This window comes from Mauremys reevesii, linkage group 1 (assembly GCF_016161935.1).
Source record: "Mauremys reevesii isolate NIE-2019 linkage group 1, ASM1616193v1, whole genome shotgun sequence".
In the NCBI taxonomy this organism is placed as follows: Eukaryota; Metazoa; Chordata; order Testudines; family Geoemydidae; genus Mauremys; species Mauremys reevesii.
The window spans coordinates 40,945,534-40,960,341 of record NC_052623.1 but is presented as its reverse complement, the minus strand read 5'-3'; the positions used below and the strand labels follow the sequence as shown (position 1 = coordinate 40,960,341).

The 14,808-nt window shown below is 40.2% G+C and overlaps 1 protein-coding gene across 1 annotated transcript in view; it reads left to right on the top strand.

Moving 5' to 3' along the window:
• Window positions 1-14,808, top strand: part of GUCY1A2 (guanylate cyclase 1 soluble subunit alpha 2) — a 261,115-nt gene that overhangs the window by 105,728 nt on the left and 140,579 nt on the right. The gene's annotated exons all lie outside the window — the stretch shown is intronic.

The window sequence follows — 14,808 nt, the reverse complement described above, 5'->3', positions numbered from 1 at the left end:
TCAATGCTAACTCTTTCTGCCATGCCTTAATGGAATTGCTGAACAATATTAATACATTTGTCTGGCGATCCAAAGGTAATGAGCAATATTCAGAGTATGGTGCTGTTCACTGTGTTGAATGACTTGGTTAGATTGAGAAATACCTGTGTACAAAAGTGGGTGCTGTTAATTACATTTTTCCTATATGATGATGAAAATCATGTCAACAATGCTCTGCTGAGCACGAAAGCCTCACTGTCACTCAGAACATTGTCAGTGATTTGGGTCATGAGTAAGCTCAAGAGGATCTGTGCAAGAATCTTGCTGGCCACAGAGAGCAAAGGGATACCAATGTAGTTACCACAGTCACGCTTTAAGCCTTTAAGCATATAGATAGTGACAAAAGCTTGGCATCTTTTAGCTGTTGCAATATGGTTTCTTGAAGCCAGACATGTAAGAAATTCAAAAAGCCGATCAATTAGAAGATTTCCTCCATACTTAAAAACTTCAGCTGAAATGGCATTGAGACTAGGAGATTTGTTGATTTTCATTACTTGAACAGCTTTCAACAGCTTGGCTCATGTGGGTGGATGTGCAAGTGAGTTAGATGTGAGTAATTTGCAGACATTATCCAGTGACTCGTCAGAAACAGTAGATAAATGATTAAGTAGCTTACTAAAATGTTCATGCCAACACTGGTGGCTGGCGGTGTGATCTGTGATGAGAGATTCACCATCAGCACTTGTTAGCAGTGTAAAGGCTGAGTGGGTAGGACTGTACACAGCTTTGACCACATCACAGAAACCTTTCGAGTCATGCTTGTCAGAAAGGGCCTATAGTTCATCCACTTTACAGTCACACCATATATTTTGCATTTGGTGGAGTTTGTGTTGGAGCATGCTGCAAGCTGCCATATATCTAGCTTTTTTTTTTTTACTCAAATTGGGTCAGCTAAGAGCGCAGCATGTGCTTGTTGCTTGACATCCAGGAGATTCAATATTTCAGGATCATTATCGTGAAACCAGTCTGCATGATGGTGTTTTTATATACCCAATGAAATCAACAATGGAGTTATATATCAGTGATACTCAATTAGATCTACCTGTGGGCTGATTTGAGAATTTTATGTCAAGAGGTGGGCCAATTGCGCGTCAGGCTGACAAAATATAAAAACAGCAAAACTTCAGCTGCCAATAAATAAAGACCGTGATTGCAACGTAAGTATTAGTCTTTGGGTCTTTTTACAAAGTTTATAAATCGACAATATCTGTGTTTTGTGGCAATCTCTAATTGGAGGGGAGACCCTGACGATCTCTGGCAAGCTTTGTGAAGAATGGTTTGTAGGAGGTCAGGGCAAGGCATATGCATGGGTGAAGATGCGCATCTGTAAGGCAATTGCAGTGTTGGTTTTTGGTAGAAAACCCAGATTCGCCAAGGTTATTGATTTGAATGTTGTTAAAGGATACATGGCTAGATTCAGGCTCTTCTGAAACTGGTCAGCATATTGAGTCAAGAAATCACAAAGTCCCACGTCTCTGAATTTTGCCTTCAAGACCTCTGAGCTCTGGAGCTTTACAATTTCTAATTGGAAGGCACTTTCATCAATTGAATCAAGAATGTTCTTTGCTTCAGAAGGGCAAGAGGTCCATTGGCAGAGACAACAAATGGTTCATGAACAAATAAAAGCAAATCCTTTAGAATTTTAAAATTCTCAAATTGCATTTTACATTTTTTTATCAGATTGTTTAGGAATTCTTGCATCATTTTAATTGAAGTTTCATGTGTAGCAACAACACATAATGTGGGAAAGTACAACATCTTTCCTGTTAAGTCTGTCTGAGAGATTTCAAGATTCCTCTGAAAGGCACACACTTTCAAACGGATCCCTGACACCGCTTGCACAGCCTTGAACCTCCGAGTAGAGGGAATTCAAGTGACCAGTAATATCACATAGAAAGACTACTGTGACATATAAAGGATGACATTAATAAATTCCAGGAATTCACAAGCCGTGTTGGTCTTGTGGTTTTAAAGAAATTCTATTATTTCTTTATGAAGAGCAGAAACCTCTAACATGCATCCCCTACTTAACCAGCAAACATCATTGTGCTGCAACATGTCACTGTATTCAGCCGAAACATCTTGTAAAAGAGCTTTAAAAAGACGATGTTGCAAGCCAGAAGTTGAGCATATGTAGTTCACTAATCTCATCACAATACTCGTTGCTTTTTTTCAAGCCCAAACAAATTACTGCACAGGACAGTCTGGTAAATGATGCAGTGAAGTGTATTTAATGAAGGATGTATCACTGCCAAACATGAAGCAAAGCTCTTCTCTTTCCCTGTCATGGAGGGACTTCTGTCTGTAACAAATAAGCTTACTTTCTGTAGATCTATTTTTTTTTCAAAAAAGCCTTTTACCTTTTCAAAAATGATCTCTTCTGTGGGGTAGGTTTCTAATGGTATTAAGCGCAAAAATTCTTCCTTGAAAATGTCACCATCAGAAAAATCTAACAAACAGCAATAGCTGGGCAATGTCACTTAAATCGCTTGCTTTGTTCACGGCAAGAGACATGTATTTGGTGGGTTGTTTTTTTTTTTAAAATCGGAAAGCAGTGCTGACAAACAATCCTCATAAATTACTTCCATGGAATCAAATGGGGAACTTTCTTCACACAGTTCACGGCTGCTTTGTTTTTATCTCCTCCAGCATTTCCAACGTGCACTCCTTCACAAGCTTGGCATTCAGGAAAGGCTTTTTCTTTTTAGCTAGTCCCCACATTATCCGAAGAGAAGCAGCTGTTGCTTTTTCCTGTACAGTTGCTGATGTTGTGAGAATGCTATTTGAAGCGAGATACGAAGACTTATTATTTTCAATTTTGTCACGTCTTGCAATACTTCCAGGAGGATAAGCTGCGTTGAAGTTACTGTGCTTTGATTCAAAGTGGTGCCACATGTTCATGACCGTACACTAAGATACAGTGATTTGGCATATTAAATACAAAGGCTTTGCATTTAAATGAGGTGGCATAATAAAAAGAAAATCTGCTATCCAGTTTGGGGCAAAAGCTCAATTTTCACTGTCACCTTTTTAACATTTACTCCCACTCGCATTCATTTTTTGGTTCCATTTCCATGACTAATGGAAAAAATGGGTGGCATCCTAGCTCAATCGTAGCTGATGCTATCGCGAGAACTTAAAATCCAGTAAGTTACTTACTAAGGAAGTCACAGGCAAATGATAGGCAGCGCATCACTGTTCTTTAATTTAATTATGAACATTTTTTGAAGTGAGCTGGTGGTCCACACAGGAAGCCTGAGTGGGCCACATTTGGCCCACGGGCTGCCTGTTGAGTATTACTGTCCTAGAGATTTCCTGGAAAACCCATTTAACTTCAAATGTTCACTCTTGTCTGGCCCATTGTTTTGAATAGTCCTTTGAGGTTTTCCAGGGTTTGCATTAGTCATGTATCCCATCTAGAGAGGTTACATGCAATTATACAATAATACATAAACATTTATATTTTCAATGCAATAAGCTCCTAAAATAAAATTAATTCACTAAGGTTTCTCTGTGAAATTGCCATTTCTGTCACAGAACTGACAGCAGAGTCAGACCTACTGTAGGTGTGGCTTTTCAATGATTTTAACAAGCTATGTGTGCAGTATAACTCTGAAGATGTGAAGATGATCTCTGGAACTTTGTCACAAGACAAGGTTTGATTGGCTTTGTTTGTTGACTTGAAAGTTGAGCTCTTCATAACGAAATATGAACATTCATATGTAGTGGACCCTGGGAATAACCAGCTGTCAGGTTAAACCACGATAATCCTTGCTTTACTTGAGTGCTCTTCATTGTGTTAAACACGTGTTCTAATATTGTGTAGTTTGCTCATGTAGACAAGTCCAATAGTGAAATTCTGACCCCATTAAAGTCAATCGGAACTTAGCCATTGGCTTCAGAAAGGCCAGGATTTTGCCCTGCAGGCCTAAGCACATCTTGCTCTTGTTTGTTAATATATTTTGTGGTTTTGCAAATATTATTGTTCGTTAGATCAACTGCAGAGCCTTTGATCAAATAAGAAATTTGAGAAAAGGAGATTGCACTTTTTATCTTTTCACAGATTGATGATCCATGAATATTGAGTTTTCAGTGAACAATTTTTTATTATCTCACCTCCTCACTAAAGGGTGTAATTTCCTTAAATGTGTCTGTGAAGAAGCAGTGGGGAGATGAGGAGGGACGGACAGTGCTATTTCACTACCACTGATAAGCTACCAATGTTAACAGAAATGAGGAGGCTGATTCTCCTTCCATTTACACTTGGTTTACACCAGTCTAGTTCTATTTATTTCAGGAGAGTTACTCCTGATATACATTGGTATTAGGTCTGGTCTACACTAGGAAATTAGGTTGGTATAATTATGTCATTCAGGGGTGTGAAAAATCCACACAGCTGAGTGACCCAGTTAAACCAACCTAACCCCCAGTGTAGACAGTGCTAGGTTGATGGGAGAATTCCCTCGCTGATCTAGCTATTACTTCTTGGGAAGGTGGATTACCTATGCTGACAGGAGAACCCTTCCCATTGGCGTAAGTAGTATCTTCTCTGAAGCGCTACAGCGGTGCAGCTGTGCCGCTGTAGCTGTTTATGTGTAGACATACCCTTAGGGAGAGGCAGATCAGAGCTAGAGACTCTTGTTTTTTAAAAAAATATATTAATGAATTTGTTTTGATGTTTTCAAAAACGAATGATTCTCCATTCACTTAGACCTTGATTCAGTACCTATTGGAAAGACTCCCATTGACCTTAACCGTGTCCCTGGGCTTTGGATCAGGCCTTTTCACTGGGAAAAGTCAGGAGTAAGACCATTGAAGTCAAAGGCATTTTACTGGTGTAAAACCAGTGCAAGTGTGAAGAGAAACAGGCCCTCACTTGTTCAGCTATTTAGGGCTGTTAAGAAAGTATTTCAAGAAAAGTTGTAGTTATGAGAGATGCAATCATGTGAACATTTGCACTTGTTCTGTTTTCCTGTGGTACTTCATCTCCGAGATTGGCTAATACCCTCACTCTTTCTGAATTTCACAGTCAAAGTAGAATATTTAATTGAAAATTTTAGAAAAGCTTCCCTTTTAAATAAATAACCCAAATGCTCCAAATTGCTGATACAAGGTCCGATTGTGACACTTACCCTGAGTAGCAGTAATTTACTTTGAGTAGTCTCACTGATTTAAATCACCCTATTTATGGAGTTAATTACCAGGTGATTGCAGAACTGATTTTTTTTCAGGTTTTTTTTTGTGTGTGATTATTCTTATTAGATAGTACTGTGCAAGACTAGATTTTTGGGAATTTGGGTAATATTTGTTAGGCAGACCTTATAAAAATCAAAATAATCTAGATATGTCACCCAAAGTAAACTAATATTTTGCACAATAATTAAAATCAATAATACCTTGCCAATTCTCCTGCAATCAAATAACTCCATCAAATAGCATAGCAGCAAGAAACTCAGATCAAACCTTCTGAGTCCTCACTCCATCAACCTAGTGTTTTGAGTTACATTATTTCAGAGAACTATCAGCTCAGTATTATATTAAAGCTTAGTACCTCGCTAATGCTTTGTTTTCATAATACTTCACAAATGCTAATAGGGTTTGATTGTGCCATACTTCCTCATGTGAGAAGTTCCATTGAGCCAGGGTTGCCCAGAGGATTCAGAGGGCCTGGGGTCTTCGGCGGGGGGACCCTGCTGCCGAATTGCCGCCGAAGACCCGGAGTGGAAGAAGCTCCGGGGGCCCGGGCCTCGTGAGAGTTTTCCGGGGCCCCACTTTCCCCACCCCTCTCCCCTGAGCGGCCCTGCATTGAGCTCAGTTATATTAAACAGCACATTAATTAATGAAAATCTTTGATTAGGACAGTTACGCACAGCTTAATATTGTAAGTGGTATTTGAAAACAAAATAAAAACAATGAGTTTGCTATTTCTTGTTAGCCTTGATACAAGTCACAGAGTCAGGGTCTGGTCTATGCCCCAGCCTGTAACTGGTCTCCTGGGAGTGACCCCTTTAGTGGGCTGGGCCCTAAGGACCCACACAGGGATCCACTGGGATAGCTCTGTGGCGGGGCCTTCAGCATCCAGCATTCCCTGTCTCTCTCGCTGGCTCCCTGCAGTGAATCCAGCCAAGCCAGGCTGCTGCAGGAGGCTTGTACTGTAACCCTTCAGTACGCAATGCTCTCGGGGAGTATTTATAGCAGGGGTCGGCAACCATTCAGAAGTGGTGTGCCAATTTTTCATTTATTCACTCTAATTTAAGGTTTTGCATGCCAGTAATACATTTTAACGTTTGTAGAAGGTCTCTGTCTATAAGTCTATAATATATAACTAAACTATTGTTGTATGTACAGTAAATAAGGTTTTTTAAATGTTTAAGAAACTTCATTTAAAATTAAAATAAAATGCAGAGTCCCCCAGACTGGTGGCCAGGACCCAAGCAGTGTGAGTGCCACTGAAAATCAGCTCGCATGCCGCCTTCGGCACCCGTGCCATAGGGTGCCTAGCCCTGATTTACAGTGACACACTCAGGCTTTGCAAAACAAGGTAACCATTTATTAATCACCTGGCTACAGAATCTGGAAGTCCTTAGGTTAGCACAGAGAAAGGAAGGTTAAAACTTATTCCAAGTTGTTGCCTGATTTGGGGAGGGTTAGTAGGGACAGTGGAATTTATCCACTTAATTTAGTTTTATTTAATAATTAATTTTCTAATTAATTAAGAATGTTAGTAATAATTAATAGTTATTAATAATATGGGTATGGCTCGCCAATATGTGTGATCAGAAGATAAAAGTTCGTCTTGAATCAGGCTTCACAGAATTTAATACAAGGAGATTGGGGTATAACAGGAATTACACTGAGACAAAGTTTAGTCAAACAAGACTAAAAGATTTTATTTAAAATCAATGAAACAAGAAGTAAATGTAAAATGTTAAAAGCAGTATGAGATTACAAAGTTACAAAATATCACAGTTCTTTAAGAGATATGATATATTACACAGTTCTAAATGCACTTTGCAGCAAATAGTACTAAAGTGAATTTCACACCTCTGCTAGAGGAAGTATAGTTATAAAGAAACTGGTTATGAGCTAAACCCTTCTTAGCATAGATGCTTTAGAGGTGAAGTAGAAATTAAGAATTATTTCATACTTACAGCTGTGAAAGGATAGAACACTACGACTTATCATTAGTTGACAGCTTTCGTAGATGTAGGCAGGGTGAGGCGATGGAGAAGAGAAGGATGGGTGTATCGCCTGCTCTAATGGTGGATTATCACACCTTTTATAGGGAGAAATCCTTCCTCCTATGCCCAAATTTGTCTTTCCCCCATGGAAAGGTGAGGGTACCTGTTTTCATAGGCTGACCTTTGTGTACGTACTAATGACAACTATCTACGTATCTTGTGGTAGACTTGTTATATTTTGTGGGCAGAAATACCCTACTTTTGCACCTAACTAGGTGAAAGGTTAGCAGATATTCAGAAAGTCCCTAGACAATTTTATGAGGTTTGTTTCCTATTATCACTTTTCTGAGTAAGGGTCTTAAAGGTTGCTTTCAGCATCACAGAGGAAATAGGCCAGGATGTCTGGCCCAGAAGCTTCTAGGTATCATTACAGCTTATTGCAAATTCTATTAATCTATACAGCCTACACACTTTTATCAAAAAGACATTTTATACAGACCAACAGATTAATCCTCAGGGCTACACAAGTCCCTTCTGGTTAGCCAGAACCTCAGCCAAGCGGTAGTGAACTGCATTGTTCAGGCTCAGTGTCTCTCTCTGACTTCCATCTGATCCCAGGAGAAAGCCCCGAATTCCTTCCAGCACTCAGCTCTTATCGTACCACCTCACACCTCTCCAGTCCTTACATTTTTCAGCTTCCCTGCTGAGAGATGGGGAAATCCATCTCCCTCTGGGTCCTTGGTTGCTAGGTGTCAGTGTCCTGGTGGTTGGATTTGCCATTGCTTTAGTGGATTCTCCATTGATATTGGGTTGTCCTCAGCCAGTCTTTTTCCAATGTCTTATTCAGGCTCAGACAGCAAGGTGACATTCATATCTATGACTCAGCCTACCCTGAGAACAAACAGTCATCCCCGGTGCCGTCACTGGGTAGTCTTTCAAAATGGGATGGAAACTGAGGCACATGTAGGATCCATAAAAATATTACAGAACATTCTCACTTCATCACAGCAAGTAACATGTAAAATTGAAGTGTACTTCTGGTTGGACAACCGAGCATAGGATGAAAGGGATAGGCTGCTCAATGTAAATCTTCAGGAGAAATACACATCATAGCCTTGAGGCCTCAGTGTGAAATCATTAGAGGTGTCTGTGTATCACCAGGTCTGAACTTGGCATTGTTTATTGCTTGAGCGAAAGCAGGTGAGTTGTGCCCAAACACTGAGGTGAGTCTGAGCATGTAATTGTTTTCCCCAGAGCCCGGTGATAGGCTATATCACAGTTAGGTCCGAAGAAATAAGACGATTCATAAAAAGTGAGGTGCAGGAAGAATAGGCATCATAACGGGTTTAATGCAACATGGTCCTGCAGTGAATCGTTGGCATAAGAGTCTATGGATTTACAGCAACACTTACTAAAATTGTCATGTGACAATCATTTTCATTAAAATACTGTATTTTCTCATGAAACATTTTTATTTCCTGTCCTTAGTAGCCCATTGGTGCGAGGAACCTCGTTTTTCTGGCATAGCTGTAGGCTGACACATGGTTATTGCAGAATATACAGGAAAAGCAAAACCAAAAGAGGAGCCGAGCCCTTTGAGGTTCCTTTATAAAATTGAATCCCTGACTGCTAGGGAAAAGCTTTAATTTATTGTTTTACTTTTATTGGGCCTCCAGTGAGCCCCCACAAGTAAATCCATTAACCTTTCATTGGCTTCAAAAAAACAATACTTTACGTTTTTCCTTTCACTCTTCCTTTTGCTCGTGCAAGAGCTAAATTGCTCTGTCTGTTTTATTTTTTGTCCATGCTCCCAAGCAGTAGTCTCTTTTCCTTAAAAAATTCACTGCAATTCCATTTATTACCCTACCACATTTGATCTGAGAGGAAGCATGTTTTCATCAGTTTCCATAAATATATACTGCAGGTATAATCAGAATAGTTTTGTCTTTGTGGATGTCTGATGAAAGAAACTTAAATATAGGATCAAAACCATAACTATAAAGGATCAGTCTTACTGCACAGCTGGCAATTTAGGTAGGTCAGAACATTTCCATATTTTGTTTTATTTTTCATTTAAAAGCAGCCAGCAATTTTTTTTGTGAAACTTTGCCATTGTGGCTGATCCTTGCATGGGGGTATGAGCAGGTGAGGGTTTCTGGTGCCTCCATCTCCAACCTTCTCACTGAACACCTGTGCAAGAGTCACACCCTAGTGTCAAGAGGGAAAAATATGCAATCTCACCCTATAAGAGATGAAGAGGGAAAGAGCGGGCCAACTGCAGAAGAGAGCCCACATTACATTTGTAATATACATGGAAAGTATTTTACGTGCTCCACTCTGTGGCTAGTCCACAAGAAATAAATACCTGCTAATGCTTCCAGCTAAGGGATTTAGTCCATTATTATTATTTATTGCTGTTTTATTAAACAGTTATTTTGTAGTAGAACTCAAAGGCCAACCCCACTGTGCTCGTCACTCAACAAACCAATAAGAAACAGATGGTAGAGATCTGGGTTTGGTGCTGAAGGAATAGGATTCAAACCTTGCTGACTCCCTGCATGGGAGTGGTACAGTGCATGTGCTCTCTCTGCATGTTGAGAGCTCCAGGAGGCTTTCAAGCGGCATCCCTCAAACTTCCAGAGGAAATGAGGAGGAAACCTCTGCTTTTCATATTTGTGCAGTGCTCCTTCAGATTGTGTGCAGAGAATTGTGTACCCAGTCTAGGGGAGAGATTATTTCCTGATTTTAAGACACTTGATTGAGATGTAATAAGTACTAAGACTGCTGAATTTTCAGCAGTACCCTCCTCTAAGCAGTGCTGTGAATACTCCGTCTCCTTGAGGAATTTTATTCACAAACCCTGAGGCTGTAGTGCTTGGGGGATAATTTTGCCTCTAATTTTGTTGTTAGAATTGGAAATGGGGCAGTCTCACTGCTTAAGTAAGTGTTTAAACTGCAGAAAGATCCTTTCATAACTATATATTTTTCTTACCCATATATCTTATTTCTCTTACTAATATAATATAGCCAGTAAAGTTACATTTCTTAGTCACTAGCATGAGAAAGCAGCAGTCATAAACTAAAATCTTGCTACCAGTCATTTAAGCACTTTTGAAAATTTTACCCTCAGTAACTATAGAGGAATTCCTAGTTATCTAATCTGTTAGTCTGTTTATCTAAGTTTGTCCACCAACTCATCACCCTACGATATGAAACACTGAAATCAGACTGCTATATATGAACCCAAGTTGTCACATCCACAGTAATCCTATGTATAAGCTTCAACTAATACAATAATAAAAATATTTTACCATTTATTAGCAAAGGATCCAAAGTACGTGACAATCTGTGTACCTATAGCATCACTGGAATGCAGCTATGATTTGCTTAAGCAGTTTCCTGAATTGGGACGAGACTAATCAGGCATCCTGGCAGATGTCCCAAACTGAAATAACACCATTTATGTAATTATTTTCCAATTTTGTGACTCATTCAAAGAAAAATACATGAATCATAACGAATGAAACTGAATTCTAAGTAGATGTTTTAACATAAAATAAATAGGGGAAAATAACATTCATGAGGGCCTTGTTCTTCCTTATAATATTGTGTGAGCTGTTACCTTTTATAGTAAAGTTGTAGAAGTGTTAATTGTTTTGGGTTTGTTTAAATGTCTTGATGCAACAAGGATTGGGTTGTAAAATACACAGTGGAATTCCTTTAAAATAAAACCTTCAACATGGGACAGTCAAAGTAGGTCAGTTCTTATGGCCTAAATACATTACTTTGCCAAGGGCCCTTTAAGAGACTCCAGATAGAGATTTCTAAATAGAATGACACAAGTGGAGAGCTTATTGTCTCCATGATGTATTGTAATGTACATTCTGATGGGGAATTCAGGCCCCTGTGTGTAATACAGAAAAGGTCTTTAAAAAAAAAAAAGTCTGATCCAATTTCCATTAAAATCCACGGGCATCCTTACATTGATTTCACTGGGAGATGGATTGGGCCCCAGATGCATATCTACGTCTAATTTGGAGGAAGTCTGTCTGGGAAAAGCAGCCTTAGAGCTTTCCTGATATGGTACATTGAACACTTGTGGTACACCCAAAAGAGCTGGCAAGAAATAAATTATGCCCATGTCAGGCTGGCATGATAGATGTGAAATCTGTTAATAAGGCTGTGAAGCAGGTGATAGATGGTGTAATAAAGTTTAAAAAAAACACACCAAAAGATGCTAAATCCTAGATCTAATCTATTTAGTTGGTGTGGTGGTGGCAGGGCTCTGAGGCTGGTTTATATACTTCAGATTAAGTGGAACAGGAAGGAGTTGGTACATATGTTTTAAAGAAAAAAGATTTTTTTTTTGTTTTTGCAGTCTACAGTCTACTATCCAGTTAATGCATAGTCTAAAAGACCTTTTAATCTCAAGATTTTCAGATACGCAGTTGGTGATCTATGGAATGTCAAATCTCCTAACAGGTGCACACGCACTTGCGCACGCTTGCTCTCTCTCTCTCTGTTCTGTACTGATCAAAGGGGAGAGCTACTACTGCTTCTGAAGAAGTGGCTATTCACCCACGAAAGCTCATGCTGCAGAACGTCTGTTAGTCTATAAGGTGCCACAGAATTCTTTGTTGCTTTTACTGCTTCTTTGTCTCCTGGCTTTACGAATAGCCCTATATTCTCAGTTAACTGTTCCACTGCTTTTGGTTTAAAAACAAAACAGCACCAATAAAAAGGATACCTGTAAAAGAAATAAAATGAGAGAGCAGTGCCATGGAGTGACAAAGGACATAATCCATTAACAGATCGATCAAGATAGCAGGACTGGTTAAATTAAAAGTAGAAGTTTTGTTGGGAGTTGAATTTTTGTGGATTAGCTGTTGGTTTTATTTTCATTGTTGCACTTTTGTTTTGGGACAAAGATACTTAGGGGCTGACCTGAAATTGTGAAGACTGGAAGCCCTTCCACTCGCTTCAGAGGGCTTTGGATCATGCTCCAAAAGCATAGTGTTTTTTGTACACTGCTGCGGGGAAAGTGCACCCTGTCCCTTCTTGGGACAGAGTGGGGGTAATGATGGCCCCAGGGCTGAGTCTATACAACCATCTCTTGTCTTGGGATAGCTTGGCTTAGGGGTAGAAGTCAATATGGCTGACCTCTCTCGGGGCTGTGTGGCCTAGTGGTCAGAGCCAATAGGACTGCCCTGTTCAACAGGGCTGTGAAGCCTAGCAGCCGGAGTTAGTATAATGGCCCTCTTCAGTAGGGCTGTTTGGCCTGGCGGCCGGTCGGGGAGTGGGCTGCCACCTGGGGGGTGTGACATGGTGGCTGGGTAGGGGGACCCGGGCCCTTCTTGTTCCACTGGGTCCTAGCTCAGGGCCCTGTCAGTGGCAAGTATGCCCATCAGTGAGGAATCCACCCAAAACACACTGACCCCACATGGCACAATAACTGCTCCCGCTGAAGTACTTCCTACACTGTTCCTGATGCAGGGTCTCTGGGCTCTTTGGTCAGTGCGGCTCCCAGCCGTTCTGACATTCCTTGGGTGTCCTCTGGAGTCTAAATGTCCCTGGTTTCCGCCATCTGGGGCTTCTGTGGTTCCTAGGTTGGAGCTCGCAGTGTCCATCCTCTCTCTTCAGTGGTCAGCCCTGAGTGAGCTGAGCTTCTTTTCTTATCTAGTCTCCAGCCACAGCATGCCCAGCAGGGCCCATGGGAGCCTGGCCTCCTCAGCCCAGAGAGTAGAGCTAACCCTCGCAGTACCAGAATGGGGCAAGTGCGCCCCGTCACGTAGACATTGATAGAAATTGAAATAAATAATTTAAAAGGCTGATTTAAGTAACATCTGAAGAAGTGGGTATTCACCCACGAAAGCTCATGCTGCAGAACGTCTGTTAGTCTATAAGGTGCCACAGGATTCTTTGTTGCTTTTAAGTAACACTAAGTAATAGGACCCTGATCCTGCAAATGTTTATGCACCTACTTATCTATACGCACATAGGTGGTCCCATTGACTGCAAGTTAAGCATGGGAATAAAATGTTTACAGGATTAGGGCCTCCAGTTGCAAGCTCCGTGAAGTCTTTTTGTTTGTACAACACATAGCACCCAGTCCTGAATGGGGCTTCTGGTGCTTTATTATCTATAATATTTATATTATGTTTTATATATCTCCTTTGTGCATAGGTGTTACGGGTAATACAAAACTTAAGTAGAGTAAATGATCAATGGGGTCTTCTGTAGTCCCTCGGCACTGGGATGAACTTCAGTCTCCAATAGGCTTTTTCATGACATGATTACAAACTACTCTGAATATCAGAAAATATGACATTGGCCCATCCACAGTTGTAGGAAAAGATCTACCTTATGGCTGGCTTTGTGGGAAAGTGGACCAGTGCTTAATGTGCATGATTGAGACTTCCATTAATGCAATTATATGGAGCACTACTGCTATTGCATTACTCAAACTATGCCGAGGTTTTTGTCAAATAATTCACTAGGAATGGGAAGGGCTTTGATGCTTGCTGTGTCTGAATAGGTAAAAATAGAATTCGTAACAAAAGCAAAAAGTTACAACTTTGAAAGCTACTCCATAGATTATTCTGATTAGTATATGTCAAGACATTTATTATAAGAGAAACTCTCTCCCTGTAAATGTCTGTCTTTTGTGAAAATTGGTTCCAGTGGAATACGTTGAAACATACTGATGATACTTAGCTCTCAGTGCTGATCGTTACCTTAATTTGTGGTAAGAGAGATACCAAGATATTTTCAAAAAACAACAGGATTTAAAAAAAAAGTCAGCAGACAAACATACTTAATATTTAATTGAAGATTTTATGCAAAGATTCAATTTTACTGCTTGTAATGCAGGTGAAACTGAATATGCAATAGGGGCCTGATGAAGCTCTGTTGAAGTCAATGGGAATCCACTGACATCAGTGGGGATTGGATTGATTCCTAGGTTGAGATGGTTTGTCATTAAGAGTTGGTGGAGCTAACCACCCACATAGTGACCCAGCTGTGTCACACTGTATATGCTATCCCTTACCTTAGGCCTGTTCCACCTGTATTTGTCACAGACCTGTGGAGGAAGGGGTGCAGGTGGCTTTACTTGTAAATTTGACATATTTAAATTAGAAGTTATTGAAACACCATTTCATTTTTTTAGACTAATTTTTTCTGAGTAGAACCTTGCTAGGAGACTCAAATGAGAAAGGTGTGAGTTTGACCTAATATACTGTAAGAGTTAAGGACATCAGGAGACATCAGGAATGCAGGTAGCAAGTGGGATAACCCACAGTGCCTAAGTGTATATTCACTCTGAATGCTCCTAAAATATAAACAGGTGCAGAAAGAAGGCAGGAGGTAGAAGGAAAATGCAACTAATAATTTGGGCTAATTATTTCAGGAGGGTTAGTTGTAGCAAATATGATTTTACCCCTGTGAAGCTGGCAAACTGAGTGAGCATTTGGATTGCTGCCTTGTTAGACCAAAGGAGGGCTTGTTTAGGGTGACCAGATTTCCCAATTTTATAGGGACAGTCCCGATATTTGAGGCTTTGTCTTATATAGGGACCAATTACCCCCAT